Source organism: Oreochromis aureus, linkage group 18 (genome assembly GCF_013358895.1).
Source record: "Oreochromis aureus strain Israel breed Guangdong linkage group 18, ZZ_aureus, whole genome shotgun sequence".
In the NCBI taxonomy this organism is placed as follows: Eukaryota; Metazoa; Chordata; class Actinopteri; order Cichliformes; family Cichlidae; genus Oreochromis; species Oreochromis aureus.
Genome location: NC_052959.1, coordinates 32,231,755 through 32,247,469, shown reverse-complemented (window position 1 = coordinate 32,247,469; position 15,715 = coordinate 32,231,755). Strand labels below are relative to the sequence as shown.

Below are 15,715 nucleotides of genomic sequence, written 5' to 3'. Positions count from 1 at the left end.
AACAAAAATATCAGGACGCATCCTTTGAAGCTGATTTATTTTTAACAGTCATTGATGATTGGTTGTACTGTCTGGGGACAAGGATCCGTTTATTGATGTTAAACACAAACACTTCAGGATATGGAGCCTTTGCCTCGCATCGCTCGCTGACTTTCTGGAATACAGACCAACGTTTCACAGCCTGAAACACAAACTTGAACAATCCTGCCTGAGCTTGTTTTTACAGTACACCACTGCAGGAGGCAACCCAGGCCACAACAGATTTTCTAACACTAAAAAATTTATTTGTTGTGTAATATTTTAAATTACAATCAGGTTAAGAGGTCTAAACTGATCACGTCTGCCATATTTTGTGATTTTCATTTATTTTTTAGCTCATTTCTTGTTTGTTTGTTTTCTGTGATCCTCTGTGCTTTCACTCTGTTGTGGGTTTTACTTCCCGTCTTTGTTCAGGGGTGTTTTCATCTTTTTTGTGCTTCCTCGTCTCTTCCATGCTCCGTCCTCCTGCCGGTGTTCTCAGTACATGCTCTCGAGTGCATCTCAGTTCCTGAAATACATCGTGAGGAGAGAGGAGGCTGTGGGAGGTGCTATAATCGAGGATGCACAGGTGTATGCTTTGCATCTGACAGCGTGGTGCACAGCTGGAATATACAAACAAGTTCTTTTGGTGCATATGATTAAAAATGGATAATATCCTATCACACTGGTCCATGTGATTTTGATCAAAAGTGGCTTTAAATATAAAACATGTCATGAACAGAAGAATTTATGATGCACTTGGTTAAACTTTAAATTTAATTGGCATCACTTTCTAAACGAGGCTGTTTTTAAAGCGAAGATGCGTCATTAAGTTGAAGATGTGTTGCCTCCTCGGGTGAAGACTCGAGGAGTCTCAGGTGTGCAGTCGGGATGGTCTGACCTGCCTTCATTAGTATCACCTGTGCCACCTCAGTACATTCACACGCCTGTTGTTCACGTGCCTCAGACTGTACTGGTCTTTTGCTCGGCCGTCCTCTCTTCGACCTTTGAGTTGTTTCATATTCCTGCTCTTTTGCGTGCTCTCCACCTGCCTGTTTGCCACGCCGCCTGATTACCTGCACGTGACCTCTGACTGGATAAAGGATTCAGATTTTATTCTGTCTGCCTCTTGTGTGTCCTGCATACTTAGTAAGTAATTTTCTGCTGGAAACTGGAAGCACGGTTGCATTTCTAACAGGCTGAGTTAGTTTAACAAGCTCCTTTGAGTCCACCAAATTCACCCGAGTGACACCGAGACCCTGCTGGTTAAAGGTCACATGGATATAATTATGCTAATGCACCTTATATGCTTCAGGTTGATTGCTTAAGTCCAAAAACAACGCATAGCCTGAAGTATTTCTTCATTTTTGTTCTGACAACATCATTGATGCGTAATGATTGTAAGGCAGCAGTTATACTTGAGTTTCAGAGAGAAACAATGCAACAGTTTCAATTCTGACAACAGAAGAAGAAATGGTTCTGCGGGACATTTCCTTTGTCTGATTGGAGTGTACTCTTTGCTGGGGTGCAGTGAAAATAAATGGCTTACACGACGGAGATTTCCTTAAGTAGACTCAGAAGAAATCCACCTTCTGTTATTTATTTCAGCTATCTCCTCTCAGTGGGGCTCAGCTCTTAACATAAGTAGCACATCTTAGTTCCTGTGTTTCTGCACCGCCCTCCTTCACGATGCCTTCGGCTGTTTTTTACATCCTGGGAATTAGTTTTGTTCGAAAGCTCCACTCCATTTGCAGCTTTTGGTGATTTGTCCACATTCTGTCTGTAGTGACAGTTTCACAGCAAGAAGCTGTATGGCTACAGGGTGTTATGAAAGTATAGAGATTTTTCAGCACGGTTGATAGAAAAAATGGCCACTTTTTCCTTTCTATTAAAACCATACAGATGCTACATTTAGGTCACGTGTTTGAGTGCCTTGTATAAAAACACCTCCAGAACGTAGTCTATGATCCTGCTGTCAACTGATCTCTGAGAGCGTGACAGAGACTTTGAGTAGAAAACAAAGTGTAACTAATAAACTTTTTGGGAATATTTGGGGTTTAGCCGATCGATGAGGGCGAGCTAGCCAACACGGATGAAGCCGTGTGGCGGTTGTGGGTAACTGGATCCGACCCTCTGATGTGTGGACTCCCAGCGAGCAGCAAACACTGTGGTAGTTCCTCTAATGTCCACTTTCACACTGACTCACATTTGAAATCATTTTTTATTCCAACAGCAGAATACAGTTTGGAGTCTGGGCTTTGGGATAGCATACGCAGCGTATTATCCCAGTGTAGCACTTCACTTTATGCCTCATTGGGAAATGTACATCATAACCTGACGTGCAGAGAAATGTAACCTGTGGCCTGTTTAGCATCATCGATTCTTCATCTGCATTTCGGCAACTTTTTTGACACATTTTTTTGAATTTAGTAAGAGAATAACAATCATTGCCTGAGTATAAAGCATAAATAATCATGACGCAGATTGCTGAAACTATCAGAATGGACATGAGGAAATAGAACGAGAAAAAAAGGCTGTCACTGCGTGTGAGACGTCAGGACACAACCACACCGTAATTAAAACATAATGCACCACCCACGCATAAATGTGGGCAACAACAGTGGTCACTTATGTAAGTTACATCGTAGGCTCTACAAAGGCTCTCTGCAGAACTCTTGTGGTTCTGGAGGTAGAGTGGGAGGCAGAGCCTTCAGCCCTCTGCTGTGGAACCAGCTCCCAGTTTGGGTTCAGGAGACAAAAACACCCTCTCTACTTTTAAGATTAGGGTTCAAACTAGTGCTGGATCAGGTGACCCTGAACCCTCCCTTAGCTGTCCTGCTATAGGATCAGACTGCTGGAGGATTTCCCATGATGCACGGAGTCAATAAATTTGGTGTTTTCTGTCCCACAGTTTGTGTTAGTCCTCATCTCTATGCTCTCTTTTTTCCCTTTCTCTTCCCCTCACTCCCCCACATGCTTGCAGATGGCCCCGCCCCTCCCTGAGCCTCGCTCTGTTGGAGGTCTCTTCCTGTTAAAATGGAGTTCTTTCTCCCTGCTGTCACCGAGTGCTGCTCATAGGATTGTCTGATTGTTGGGCTTTTCTCTCTAATACTAATACTTTACATTAGAGTGAAAAGGTGCTCAGTTGTTCAGTGGAACAGACTTAAGTGAACACGAGCCTCTTGTCAGCTCCCTGCACTCCTCAACAAACAAACCGACACACACTGGCAGAAACGGCGTGTGTTCAATAAGATGTTTTCACGACTGGCTGAGCAGTACTGACCAAAATCAGCTCAGAAAACAGTTAATTTGAAGGCGCTGCTGTTTCGGTTTCACCCGGCCTCGGCTCTTATTTATTCCACAGACTGCACTGATGTTCAGGTGAGCTCCTCTTCAGAGCTGCCGCAGCGTCGCTCACTCATTATTATTCACATATTCAGCTTCCTGTGCCAGCTGCGTGAGCTTACACCGCCGGTATTTGTTCAGGCTTTAAAAGGAGCGGCACTTATTATTCGTGTGAGAGACAGCACAATGGCTTTTAGCTGAAATTGTCCGCCCACGCGTGTTGTTTTTGATATTTTTTCCTGGCATGTTCCCGGGAAATGCACTCAATATGTAAAAGAGTGTGACACTCAAACAATTATTCGACTCGGTGATTCAGACGTGTGCGGTGAAATGTCGTGCCATTAAGTGCCAGATTCAGGCCCGTGTGCTGCCTCCGAGCTTTTTTTAGTGGTTTGAGGAGGTTTTATTTCAAAGTGTTAAAACTGCTGCTGATTTTAATTGTTTAGTGAGGGCAGCTAATTAGGAAACCTTCATGGATGTGATAGGTTTGCTGTTATTCTGCAAGCACAGTAACAATCAGTCACACACGTTTCAGTTTCTCTCATTTTTAATGCTTTACAGTCATTTACAAACACCAGAAATGTTTGTTTTCCTGATTGATGGATATATTTAATGTTTTCTGTCTTATCCTGGTGGAACTTCCCACAGTGACACTGTACAGAATGGTGTACGTCAGTTTAATGCTGGGGTGTGCTGCAATAGTAACTATCCTCGGTCAGAAGGAGAGGCTGACATCCAGGGATTAGATTACCACAGGTGGAGTTTATTGGCGGTCAGATGGATGGTACAGGAAGGTATGGCATACAGTAGGAGGATGTGGAGGGGTGATATGGTGTGGTTTCTATGATTAAGAACAGGGCATAGGAAACAGAACAATAATAGAACAGGCATGAGTACGGATCAAAGATTAAGAAACTGGTAACAAATCCCTCCACCACAAATCAGTTTGATATCACTTACGGTTTCACATTTACTGAGGCACTACCCAAAAGGCGCCACAAGAGGGCACTCCAACACAAGAGATGACCCACTTATGATGATGCACCTAGTAAACAGTCAGCCCCCTACTTAACCACTACGTAATGCAGCGCTGTTACAGTGTACAAATTCACATCAATTGGCAGGTGGACCAAACAGAGCAAGAACAAGCCAAAACAATCAAATAACTGGGCTGTCATAGCTATCGCTAACTAGCACATATGCTAACGACCACTAAACCCAATACACACAAGTAGCAGGGTAAACTTCTTGAGCATGGAACATTAACTCACTTTTAATTGACGCACACCATCCCCAACAAATACAGGATGGGCTATTTGCTTCCCTTCCCAGCAGCTCTCTCCTCAATCGCCAGCCCAGGAACGAACGAACACCATCCAGCTCCGAAATCCCATGAATCCCGTCACTGCCCAGAGGCTGCTGGGTAATGTAGTTCACCCTAACACAGGCTTTTCTACAGCCGCCCCTGTATTTGTGCAACAAATACACATCATTACAAAAGTCTGTGTTGTACTATGCGGAGGTCTCTTCCTCTGGCATCTGAGGCAGGGTAACCAACTTAACAACTGGTCGTATGTAAGTATGATCCTTTACTTGCACCTCCGCCGAACGCACTACACCATCTGCTCCGGGAAACACCTTTGAAATCTTCCCAACTGGCCACATGGCCCGGGGCAGTTCTTGAGTCCACGATCATGACAACCTGACCTACAGCGGGTCGGGTGTCAGATCACGCCATTTCTGTCTGAGCTGAAGACCTGGGAGGTACCTCCGAATGAACTGGCTCCAGAAGTGGTCAGCAATTACCTGGCTTTGTTTCCATCTTCGACTGGTGATAAAATGCCCTGGTCCGTAAATCACCTGCGGCAGTGAAGCGTCCCGCCGCCCCATAAGCAGGAGATTTGGTGTAATGGGGTCAGGATCAGCAATATCCGAGGATGCGTAACCGAGAGGTTTCGCATTAAGGATCCTTCTACTTCAAGGAGAGCCGTGCAGAGGACTTCTTCCGTCACAATCTGATTCTTCAGGATGACCTGGAGTGCCCCTTAACCGACCTTATCTCCCGTTCCCATGCTCCCCAAAATGGGGGCATGCGGTGGATTACAATGAAAGGTTATCCTCTGCTTTGCTAGCTGTGCCTGAAGAATGGGCGTCATCATAGAGAAAGCTTCCTGTAACTCTCGAGCACCCCTCGGAAATTAGTGCCCTGATCTGACCATATCTCGAATGGGGTACCCGTCGAGAGGCGAATCTTCGCACAGCCATGAGGAAAGCGTCTGAGTCCAGGCTTGGCAGCAAATCCAGGTGTACACATCGGGTGGTTAGGCACTTAAAGACTATGCCCCAGCGCTTCTCATGCCTCCGGCCTATCTTGATGGTGTAGGGACCAAGCAATCAACTCCGTTGACCAGAAAGCAGGTTTGTGGATCCGGTCTCGCTGCCGGCAAATCAGCCATTTTGGTGGAAGCAGGCCTCCCCCGCCATTTCTGGCACTCTGCACATTGTCTTTGATGTCTCCGGATTACTTGTCGCCCTCTAATGATCCAATAAGCGCGCCGTATCTCTGCAAAGACGCGCTCTGGACCAGGGTGCAACAGAATAGTGTCAAAGTGTTGGACGAGGAGCTTAGTTACCGGGTGTTCGGGAGGTAGCACAATAGGGTGTATGGTGTCTGAGTCCAGACCTTGGCACGTCTCAGGCGTCCTCCAACCCTTATCAGGCCAGTAACCTGATCATACTCAGGGCAGAGCGAACAAAGTCGACTACTATTCAGGGCCAGAGTCCGTCCCTTCATCAGAGCTACCACCTCCTCCGGAAAACTGTCATACTGAGCTGACTTCAAAATGGCTATCTCGGCCTCCACACGATCAGTGGCGGTCATTGGAGGAGAAGCCGCCCGTGGCGCATATAGTAAGTAGCTTCCACAAGCTCCTCCCAAGATGTGAAGTTTCCAGGGTCTGGAGTAGGAGTCTGGGCCACTGTGACCAGCCCACATAACATCCCCTTGCGCAGCTCATCTGTAGTCTCAGCCCTACCAGTAGGTTGGGAGGGCCAGTGTGCCGAACTTTGTTGCAAGAACTCAGGGCCCTGAGCCCAACGGCTGTCTGCCGAAAGACTACAGAGTTCCTTCCCCTGGTGATGTCATCAGCCGGGTTTTCTGCTGACGTGACATACCTCCACTGATGAGAACTGGTGAGCTCCTGGATTTCAGCAATTCGAGTCCCGACAAAGACCTTGTACCGGCAGGAATCTGACTGCAACCAACTCAGCACGGTAGTAGAGTCAGTCCACAAGATGGTATTCTGCAGGGGTATGGTAAGTTCAGTTTGGAGAGTCTTGGCCAGCTGCGCTCCAGTGAGAGCAGCGCTGAGCTCGAGCCGAGGCATGGACAATCTCTTCCGAGGAGCGACTCGGGATCTGGCCAACAGGAATGAAGTGCTGGCATGTCCGTGGCAATCTGTGGTCCTCAGATAAGCTACAGATCCATACGCTTTCTCGGAGGCATCACAGAACACGTGCAGCTCAAACGTGCAACTCGGAGAGTCTGTAGCAGGTGGCACATAACACCTCGGTAAGGTAATGTTCTGCAGGTACGGCAGCTCCTTTTCCCATTCTGCCCAGGTGGCACGAAGGACGCCAGTGATAGGTTCATCCCAGCCCATCTCCTTCTGCCACATCGATTGTACAAGAATCTTCCCTCTAGTGGTATAGGGAATGATAAACCCTAGAGGGTCATACTGGCTGGCAAGCACCTTGTACACATTGCGAAGAGTTGGTGTTGCGTGGGAGACTGGGCGATGCTTGTACCCCAAGGTATCGGTGGGGCAATGCCAACGTAACCCAAGCATCGACTCTTGTGGATCAGCTTGGTTAAAGGTCAGCCAGAGCTCACAGCTGTCAGAACGGGCATAGTAGGCAGGTGGGACACCACCTCTGGCACATTACTAGCCCACTGCCGTATCTCAAATCCTCCCCTGGCCAGTAGCTGTCTCATTTGGTCCAGTAGCTGTTTAGCCTGGCAGGGAGTCGGAAGAGACTGCAGACAATTGTCGACATAAAAAGCTGTATGGACGGACTCATACACCTCCTCATTCCCCTCACGGTGGTCTCGCATATGCCGCTGTAAAGCGTAAGTGGCACAGCAGGGGCTGCAGGTTGTACCAAATGGTAACACTCGCCATTCATACACATCAGGTGGGCGCTCCTGCTGTCCATCCCTCCACAGAAAGCGAAGCAGAGGCTGATCTTCGGGAAGCAGGCGCACCTGATGAAACATGGCCTTTATGTCACCGCTTATGGCCACAGCATGCTGGCGGAATCGGATTAACACACCAAGGAGTGAGGGGCTAAGCGTGGGCCCTGGCAGCAGGAGGTCATTAAGGGCAGTTTGCTGGTACAGGAAGGAGCAGTTGAAGACTAGGCGGGCTTTGTTGTTGTGATGCACAAGATGGTGTGGAATGTACCAGGATTCAGTTGAACCATGCACCTCCTCCGAGTCAGCTTTACCACATAGCCTGCCTTCTCCAGCTTTTTGATCTCTTCGTTGTATGTCTGTGCTCTGCTGGGGTCCTTGCGTAGCCGACGCTCATTGGCTCTCAGAAGAGCCATGACAGCCCCTTCAGGTGCCTTCACCTGAGGAAACCCTGCGCGGCGCAGCAAGGGAGTAGCATATCGGTGGACTCCCTCTACCTGTACTCGGACTGTCCTGGATTCAAGAATGTCGATTGCCTGCTGGTCCTCCTTGGACCTGGTAACCTCCTTTTCATTCCTAAAAGGGAGGACGTCAAGCTGCCATAGCCTCTCAACATCCTTGGAGAGCTCTGATGTCTGTGGGATGAATGATGAGTGCAAGCATGCCTGTCCAGCCGCTGGATGTGGAAGACTCTTGGCAGGTCCCTGCAGCGCCCACCCCAGCTCCGTGCAGACTGCTACTGGCCCTCCAGGTGGTCCACGAATCACTGGGCATACCGGAGTGATAAGGTGCGGGTGATCTGATCCAATCAGGATCATAGGTTTCACCTTGCTGAAACCTGTGAGGGGAAGTCGTTGCAGGTGACTGTACTTCCTTTTGAGTGTTTCCACCGGGCAAGATTGCTCTGCCAGAGCCAGTTGTTCTGCTGTGAATGCATTTAGTATTTGATGCCTCACCTTCGCTTAGCTTTAGTGGACACCTCCAATGATAGGCTTCCCCATGCAGCTGCAGGACATCCTGCCTGATGGTTCGGAGGGCCAGAGCCTCGTCTGTTGGGGCGAGGCCGAGGAACTTCACAGCAGCAGGCAATATTATGGTTCTCTCTGAACCATCATCCAGCACAGCATAGGTGTCCATGGTTTTTTTCCCATTGTGGAGTTGAACTCTTACCACCTTCAACATCACTCTCCCAGAGTGACTGGAATGGTCAACATAGATGACACTGGATGCTGTGCACATGGTCAGGATACTGGGGTTCTGCTCTTTAGCCTTGGCAAGGCCATGTAATACAAGGAGGTGTTGCTCACCACAGGTGCTGCAGGGTTTTTGAGCGTGCAGTTGTCAGCAGAATGGTTCCTGCCACACCTCCAACATTTATTCTTGTCTCTGATCCAGTCCACAACCGCAGCCACATCCAGCCGGGAGAACTCATTACATCCACTCAAGTAATGCTCTGTCCCTTCACAGAAAGGGCAGTAAGGCTTGAAACGTTCTCTTTTCTTCTGCATTGCAACATTCTTTGGACCTGGATGGGCCACAGCAGGTGGTTTGGTGGCCGTGGTTTCAGGTCCATAATACACAGAGGCCAACTTGGGTTTGGGTTTTGTTTCCAAGTGCCTACTGACTTTCCCCTCCAACCAGGGCTTCTCTGAGGCATACAGCTCCGTGGCCCGTCGGGAGACCTGCATTGCTTGGGTCTTGCGCTCCAACCACTCGGCTAGATCGTAGAGGGTATAAGTGCGATTTGATCCAGGCCGCAGGATCCCTCGGTTAAGGCAGTACTCTGCAAAGTTATCCCGATAACTCAGAGGGAGTTTGGTGAGTAATCGGTCTCACGTGGGATCCACAGTGGAGTTCACTCTCTGCCACCCGTCCATCGTGGTAAGCATCCCCACTAGACTGGCAACTGACAGGGAGAAAGCTTCAAAGGCTTGTGAGTCACCTGGTTTTATGTGTGGTGTGCACAGGATGGCGCTGAGTTCACTCTGTACCAGTTGTCTTGGCTGGCCGTACTTCTGCTCAAGAGCCCTCATTGCACTAGTATATGGAGTTGGGTCATGGATGTAGCGTTTAGCCACTTGGAATGCACTCGGGAACTTCAAGTGATCTAGCAAGATCTGATACTTGTAATCCTCGGACAAGTGCTTGTGAGGCCCAAGAACACTATCCAGTCCTTTCTTCAGTAAGGCAAAGTCACTCTCCTTCCCAGAACTGAAAACAGTGAGCTTAGGTTTAGGGAGGCCATAGGAGGATGCAATCACCATTTCCAACATACTGGGTTCTGAACTCGTGTGGTTTACTGCTGGGGCATACCTGGCGGAGGTCTCAAGTCCCTGTGCAGCTAGCACAGGTTGGAATGAAGCATATCGAGGCTGTTGAGGCAGAGGGCGAAGTGGGGGATCCATGGCTGGAAACCCCGAGTGACGCCCTCCTTTGCAGTAGAAGGTTGCATAGTGGCCGGCTGGGCCACTAAGGGAGGGTCTGGTTGAGGTGTCTGCGATGGCACAGGAGGCCCAGACATCTGTATTGCTGGTGGAGCTGCAGTGCTGGCTACAGCAGGTGGAGCAGGAGTTGCTGGATGCACTGGTGTGAGAAGATAGTCAGGACATGGTGAAGTGAATCTCGGAGCAGACGCTGATCTATCCATAGAGAGCTCTGTGGGTGGCCCAACGGGTGCAGTGGAAGTGCCAGGGAGTAGGGCTAAAGGAGCTGACATCACAAGGACGGGCTCTGTAATTCTCTCCCCTCCTGAATCGATTTGGGCTCCCTCTCCGTAGGATTTGGTGTAGAGACAGCTGAAGCCATTGGTTCCACCTCCATTAATGGCCCCTTTGGCACTGGAGGGGTGAGCTGCTCTAGTCGCTGCACCCGTTTGTTAAGGTCACGGGACTCTGCTACAGTCACTTGCAGAGATCGCATCTGATGCTGGATATTAATCAGACAATCCTCCATTCTTCGCCATCTTATCTCCTCCACATCCGGCCTCCTTGTGTAGTGGGAGTTTGACGGTGCCATCATAACCTCCTCTGTTAGATTGGGTGACAGCCTTGGCCCACGGTGCGGTAGGACAACTCATAGTCCTCCAGATGTCCAGGGATTCGATGGCTCCTGCTAGGGCGGGGACTTTGTGCATCATCCTGATCTCTGGAAGCAGCCATGTCATGCAGGTGCAGCAGATCCGGCTCGAAGGACCACTTTGTACAGAATGGTGTACGTCAGTTTAATGCTGGGGTGTGCTGCAATAGTAACTATCCTCGGTCAGAAGGAGAGGCTGACATCCAGGGATTAGATTACCACAGGTGGAGTTTATTGGCGGTCAGATGGATGGTACAGGAAGGTATGGCATACAGTAGGAGGATGTGGAGGGTGATATGGTGTGGTTTCTATGATTAAGAACAGGGCATAGGAAACAGAACAATAATAGAACAGGCATGAGTACGGATCAAAGATTAAGAAACTGGTAACAAATCCTCCACCACAAATCAGTTTGATATCACTTACGGTTTCACATTTACTGAGGCACTACCCAAAAGGCGCCACAAGAGGGCACTCCAACACAAGAGATGACCCACTTATGATGATGCACCTAGTAAACAGTCAGCCCCCTACTTAACCACTACGTAATGCAGCGCTGTTACAGTGTACAAATTCACATCAATTGGCAGGTGGACCAAACAGAGCAAGAACAAGCCAAAACAATCAAATAACTGGGCTGTCATAGCTATCGCTAACTAGCACATATGCTAACGGCCACTAAACCCAATACACACAAGTAGCAGGGTAAACTTCTTGAGCATGGAACATTAACTCACTTTTAATTGACGCACACCATCCCCAACAAATACAGGATGGGCTATTTGCTTCCCTTCCCAGCAGCTCTCTCCTCAATCGCCAGCCCAGGAACGAACGAACACCATCCAGCTCCGAAATCCCATGAATCCCGTCACTGCCCAGAGGCTGCTGGGTAATGTAGTTCACCCTAACACAGGCTTTTCTACAGACACCATGAAATCCATCAGCACGGGAATCACATCACACTGGTTGTTACTGCAGAGATGCTGCTTTAGTCGAGCACTGAGAGATGGACAAATATAAGCTGTTACACACATTTCTGATGTTTTTGTTTGTTTTTAGCTGAGAGATTCAGATTTTAGAGGAACTGAAGCGTTCTGGAGCCTCCATCAGCAGGTGGAAGTCCACAGCAGTTAAGGCTTGTTTCAGCTTTGATGTTTCACACCACAAGCTGCAAATGTTCCTTAAAAACATCCTTGTGTGTTTAGAGCAGCAGGAAGGAGGCAGCCAAGGCAGAAATGTGTTACTACAAAGGGATTAAAGGCTAAATAAATGTTGCCTTGATGATAAAATACTGATGAAAACAAACACTGTGGTGACAGCACGCTCTCATCGCTGATGTCCTGGTTATAACTGGTTGATCGTATATTTGATGTTGACATTCATGTTGTTGAAACTTTATCAGGAGATCAGATTATTGCCCCCCATCACTCTCACAGTGGTACATTCCATTTCCACAGTGTTGACCAGAGATGAAACTGAACCCCACAAACTGTCTGTTCAGTTTCATAATATTATTTTTCATTCACGTTGTTTAAAATCCCTTTAAACCATGAAAGAAGCAGCAAAGTTTAATTGTTAGCGTGTGTGTGTGTGTGTGTGTGTGTGTGAGAGAGAGAGAGAGAGAGAGAGAGAGAGAGAGAGAGAGAGAGAGAGAGAGAGAGATGTATTGCTTAAAAAAGACAAATGCAGTTTATTTCTGTTTTTTCGTTAAATTTAGACAGCAGCAGGACGATGTTGGTATCAGGAGTCAGAAGGAACCAGAAACCAACCGTAATCTTTCATCCACTTTATTACTTTTTAATATTTTTTTTCTTTGTGCTCTTTGTTTTATTTGCTCTGACTCAGCAAATGTGGGGATGGCAGTCTGAATTTCCACCAGCGTTTCATTCACCTGGAACTCTGTTAAACTCAAACATGATATTCATAACATTTTGACAAGCTTGGAACAGATACCAACTCAAACACTGGACGAGGTTTATTGCAGGTTTTGAAGCAAAGCTGCCAATAATGCAAGAATGAGACATTTTCTTTTGTGTTTCAGAGACTGAGGAGAGGCGAGCGGGGTGAGCTGGCAACAAACTAACAAACAGGAGGAGAAGTTAGAAACATCTGAGAGACAAAATCACTGAAGGATGTGCAACAGTCTGCTGATCACTGACAGGAAACTCAGCATTAATACAAGTAACCACAGTAATTATCTGTGTTAAATATTAATTCAATGAAATTAAACTGTTAAACCAACATTTCTTTTTAATTTGTTTGCTATCCTAGGATGTAAAATTCATCAGCAAGAACTTAATTTGGGACGTTTGACCTTTCAGAACTGGCCTCATGCTCTGGTTTTGATTTCAGAGCTCACAAAAACACATTTCACTCATTTTTTATCATCAGTCATGTTTTTGTTTTCTGCTGTACAACAAGACAGCGAGTGTTTATCAATGTTGTTATCATCACTGCAGCTGTATTTATAATAAACTCAGATCATTTACAGCAACTAGTTTAAGTCATGTCAGCTTATTTATACGCTTACTTACAAACAGCAGGCGCTGACCAACGTGGGCCTAAAGAAGATAACTGTGCAATAAAAGAGATTAAAAACATAAAAAATATGAACAACACAAGTAAAAAACAAGTTCTGACAAAAATGCAACGTCTGCGTTTAAATATACGGACGGAGACGCTACAGAAGGCAGCGAGTCGGGATTATAAACAACAAAACAAGTCGTTAACAGTCGACACAGAGAAAAAACATCCTCGGAGGCGGATGAAGAGTGAGCGAGAACAAAACAGGAAACCAAAAACGAGGCAAAGGCAGCGTGATGACATCATGAGGACGAGGGCAAACAGAGCTGACGGGCACAGATGAAACTAACGGGGATTTATTCTTCTGTGTTAAATGTGCACGTCGTAAACACACACAGCTCCTGCAAGTGTGACTACACGATGCACTGCTGCAGACCAGACTCACCGCAGACGTCTCCATCAGCCTGAATGAGGACAGGCCCCATCTTCTCTTTGTCATGTTTCAGTCTGTCCACCCTTAGTTCCTTTCCTTGCATCCTCTCCTTCACAGCTTTGTTCCACCAGCACTGTTTCCACGAGGAGAGAAACAAACTGTTTTGTTATGGCTGCTTTTTATGATCTCAGATGTCACAGAGATTAGGACGTGTTTATAACAGCTCAATTAAATGTACAACCTGGAGCGTGACAAGATGCAACCTCTTTTCTTTTAAGCAAACAAACAGTGAAGGGCAGAAACTATTCAGATAACTTCTGAATACCCAGGACGAGTCCACGCAGCGGTGTGCCAACACGTCTGCAAACAGCACATCTGTGCAGCTGCTGTGGCGGGCCTCCTCAGTCCGCTGTCCTCCACGTGGATTTTAGGACTTGACACGTACTGAGACTGATTTTCAGGTCATAGGCAGGCGGACACGAGGAGACACAAATTATATAAAATGCAGGAAAAATCAAAACAGCAACTCAAACTCAAAGTTTCCCGTCTTTGACTGTTTAACACGACTCAGGATTTATCTGCTTTGGTTACCATGGAGACGCCTTGTTGTTCCCCGAAGAGTTTGTTCCCTTTAAGTATCAGTAAGAACGTGTTTGTACTCCATGTTTGATGCCAGAGACGTTACACTGCTCTGTCTAATTCCCGGATTTTCAGCAAACTGTTGGTGGACTGATGGAACGAGTTTCTTTCATCGCAGGAACTCGATGAACATTTGTGGAGCAGCGGCGGAGCTCTGACCTGACGTCTGCTTTCCTGCAGGAGTCTGCAAACATGGGGCCGGCGGTCACACGGCAACGTCCTTGAGCTCCTCATGAGCGTTGACGCAGCAGCTGTCGATATCATTTAGCCTGACGCAGATCAAAGTGAACAGATTCTCATCAGCCTCTGTGCTCGAGATACACCAGCAGACAGCCTGATGACAGTCCGCCGGTGAGTGACTGTTTCCTGTATGTTTATTTAATCAGGGTGAGTCTGAGCCTTAATCACACACTTCCATGACTCATCTTCATCGCGCAGCCCTTCGACACTGACGTGATGCAAAGTGACATGAAGCCACTGGCACGACTCCTGCTTCTGTTACCTCTGTCCTCACGTCAGTGACAACATCTGGGCTCTGCTCAGAAGGTGAAAATAAGTCTAAGAGACCCAGGAGTGACCTCTTTACCTCAGTGACATCTGATGTCATGAGAGCTGGATGGATTAAAAAGTAATTGTTTAAACTCATTTTAGAGGAAGTACCTGTCTGCACATGTCCACATGTAGCTGCCCATTCCCTGCTGTGTTTGCAAAGACATCCAGACCTTCGTCTCTCCACCATCAGCTCAGGCTCTTCTTCAAGCCGGCCAGAAGATAAAACCCCTCCCTCACATCCTGGGTCCTCCTCAGGAGTCTGGGGCAACCATCTCATCTGTTTCCTTTGGATATGAAGGAGCAGCTCCTCTACTCTGCACTCCTCCTGACTGACCAGGTTCATCATCCAATGAGGGCCTCCACAACACACAGCATCCACCTGGCACCCACAGTGACCTTCAACGACTTCAGGCAAAGGTAGGTGAAATCATTCTGGGTAAAATGGGCCGGTCCCAAGATCTATTTGTCTCGACTTGGAGTGAGCAAGTGAAGGAACTGAGCTCAAAGAGCACGAAGGATAAACTTCCAGGCGCTACTCGCAGCTGTCGATGAGGGAAAGTGAAAATCTTCTCCTTCAGGGTCAGCGCTCTCTCTTTGAAAATTATCTGTTTGAGGTAGCAAACCTACCAGCAAACTTACCTGGAGCAGTCGGTTTGCTGTTTGCAGTCGTTTAAAATCTTTATCCAAAACAGTGGTAACACCACAGTGTGAGAAATTCCCACTGAAGGATGCTTTAATGACCAAAAACAGCCCAAAGCACTGAAAACCTCTGAACTGTTGTTTGGACACAGGACAAGACGCAGGAGCCGAACACTTAGAAAATAATGTGGTATAAACATGGAGATGAGCGCGGTGTGGATGTGCACGGCATTTTCAAAGAGGAACAAAAATAAAAACAAACACTCACACAGAACGAATCATTTTAAAAGGGTCCATTC

General features: G+C 47.4%; 1 long non-coding RNA gene across 2 annotated transcripts; it reads right to left on the bottom strand.

Annotated features, from left to right (window-relative positions):
• Positions 1–351: 351 nt before the first annotated feature.
• On the bottom strand, positions 352–13,906 carry LOC120434283. 2 transcript variants are annotated; one of them, XR_005609035.1, is made up of 3 exons: positions 13,828–13,906; positions 13,599–13,719; positions 352–547 (listed from the first exon to the last, which is right to left on the bottom strand). It is a non-coding gene; the product is annotated as an uncharacterized LOC120434283 (long non-coding RNA). The 2 variants fall into 2 exon arrangements; XR_005609034.1 differs by lacking the exon at positions 352–547 and having other exon boundaries at positions 13,494–13,719.
• Between the last annotated feature and the right edge of the window lie 1,809 nt (positions 13,907–15,715).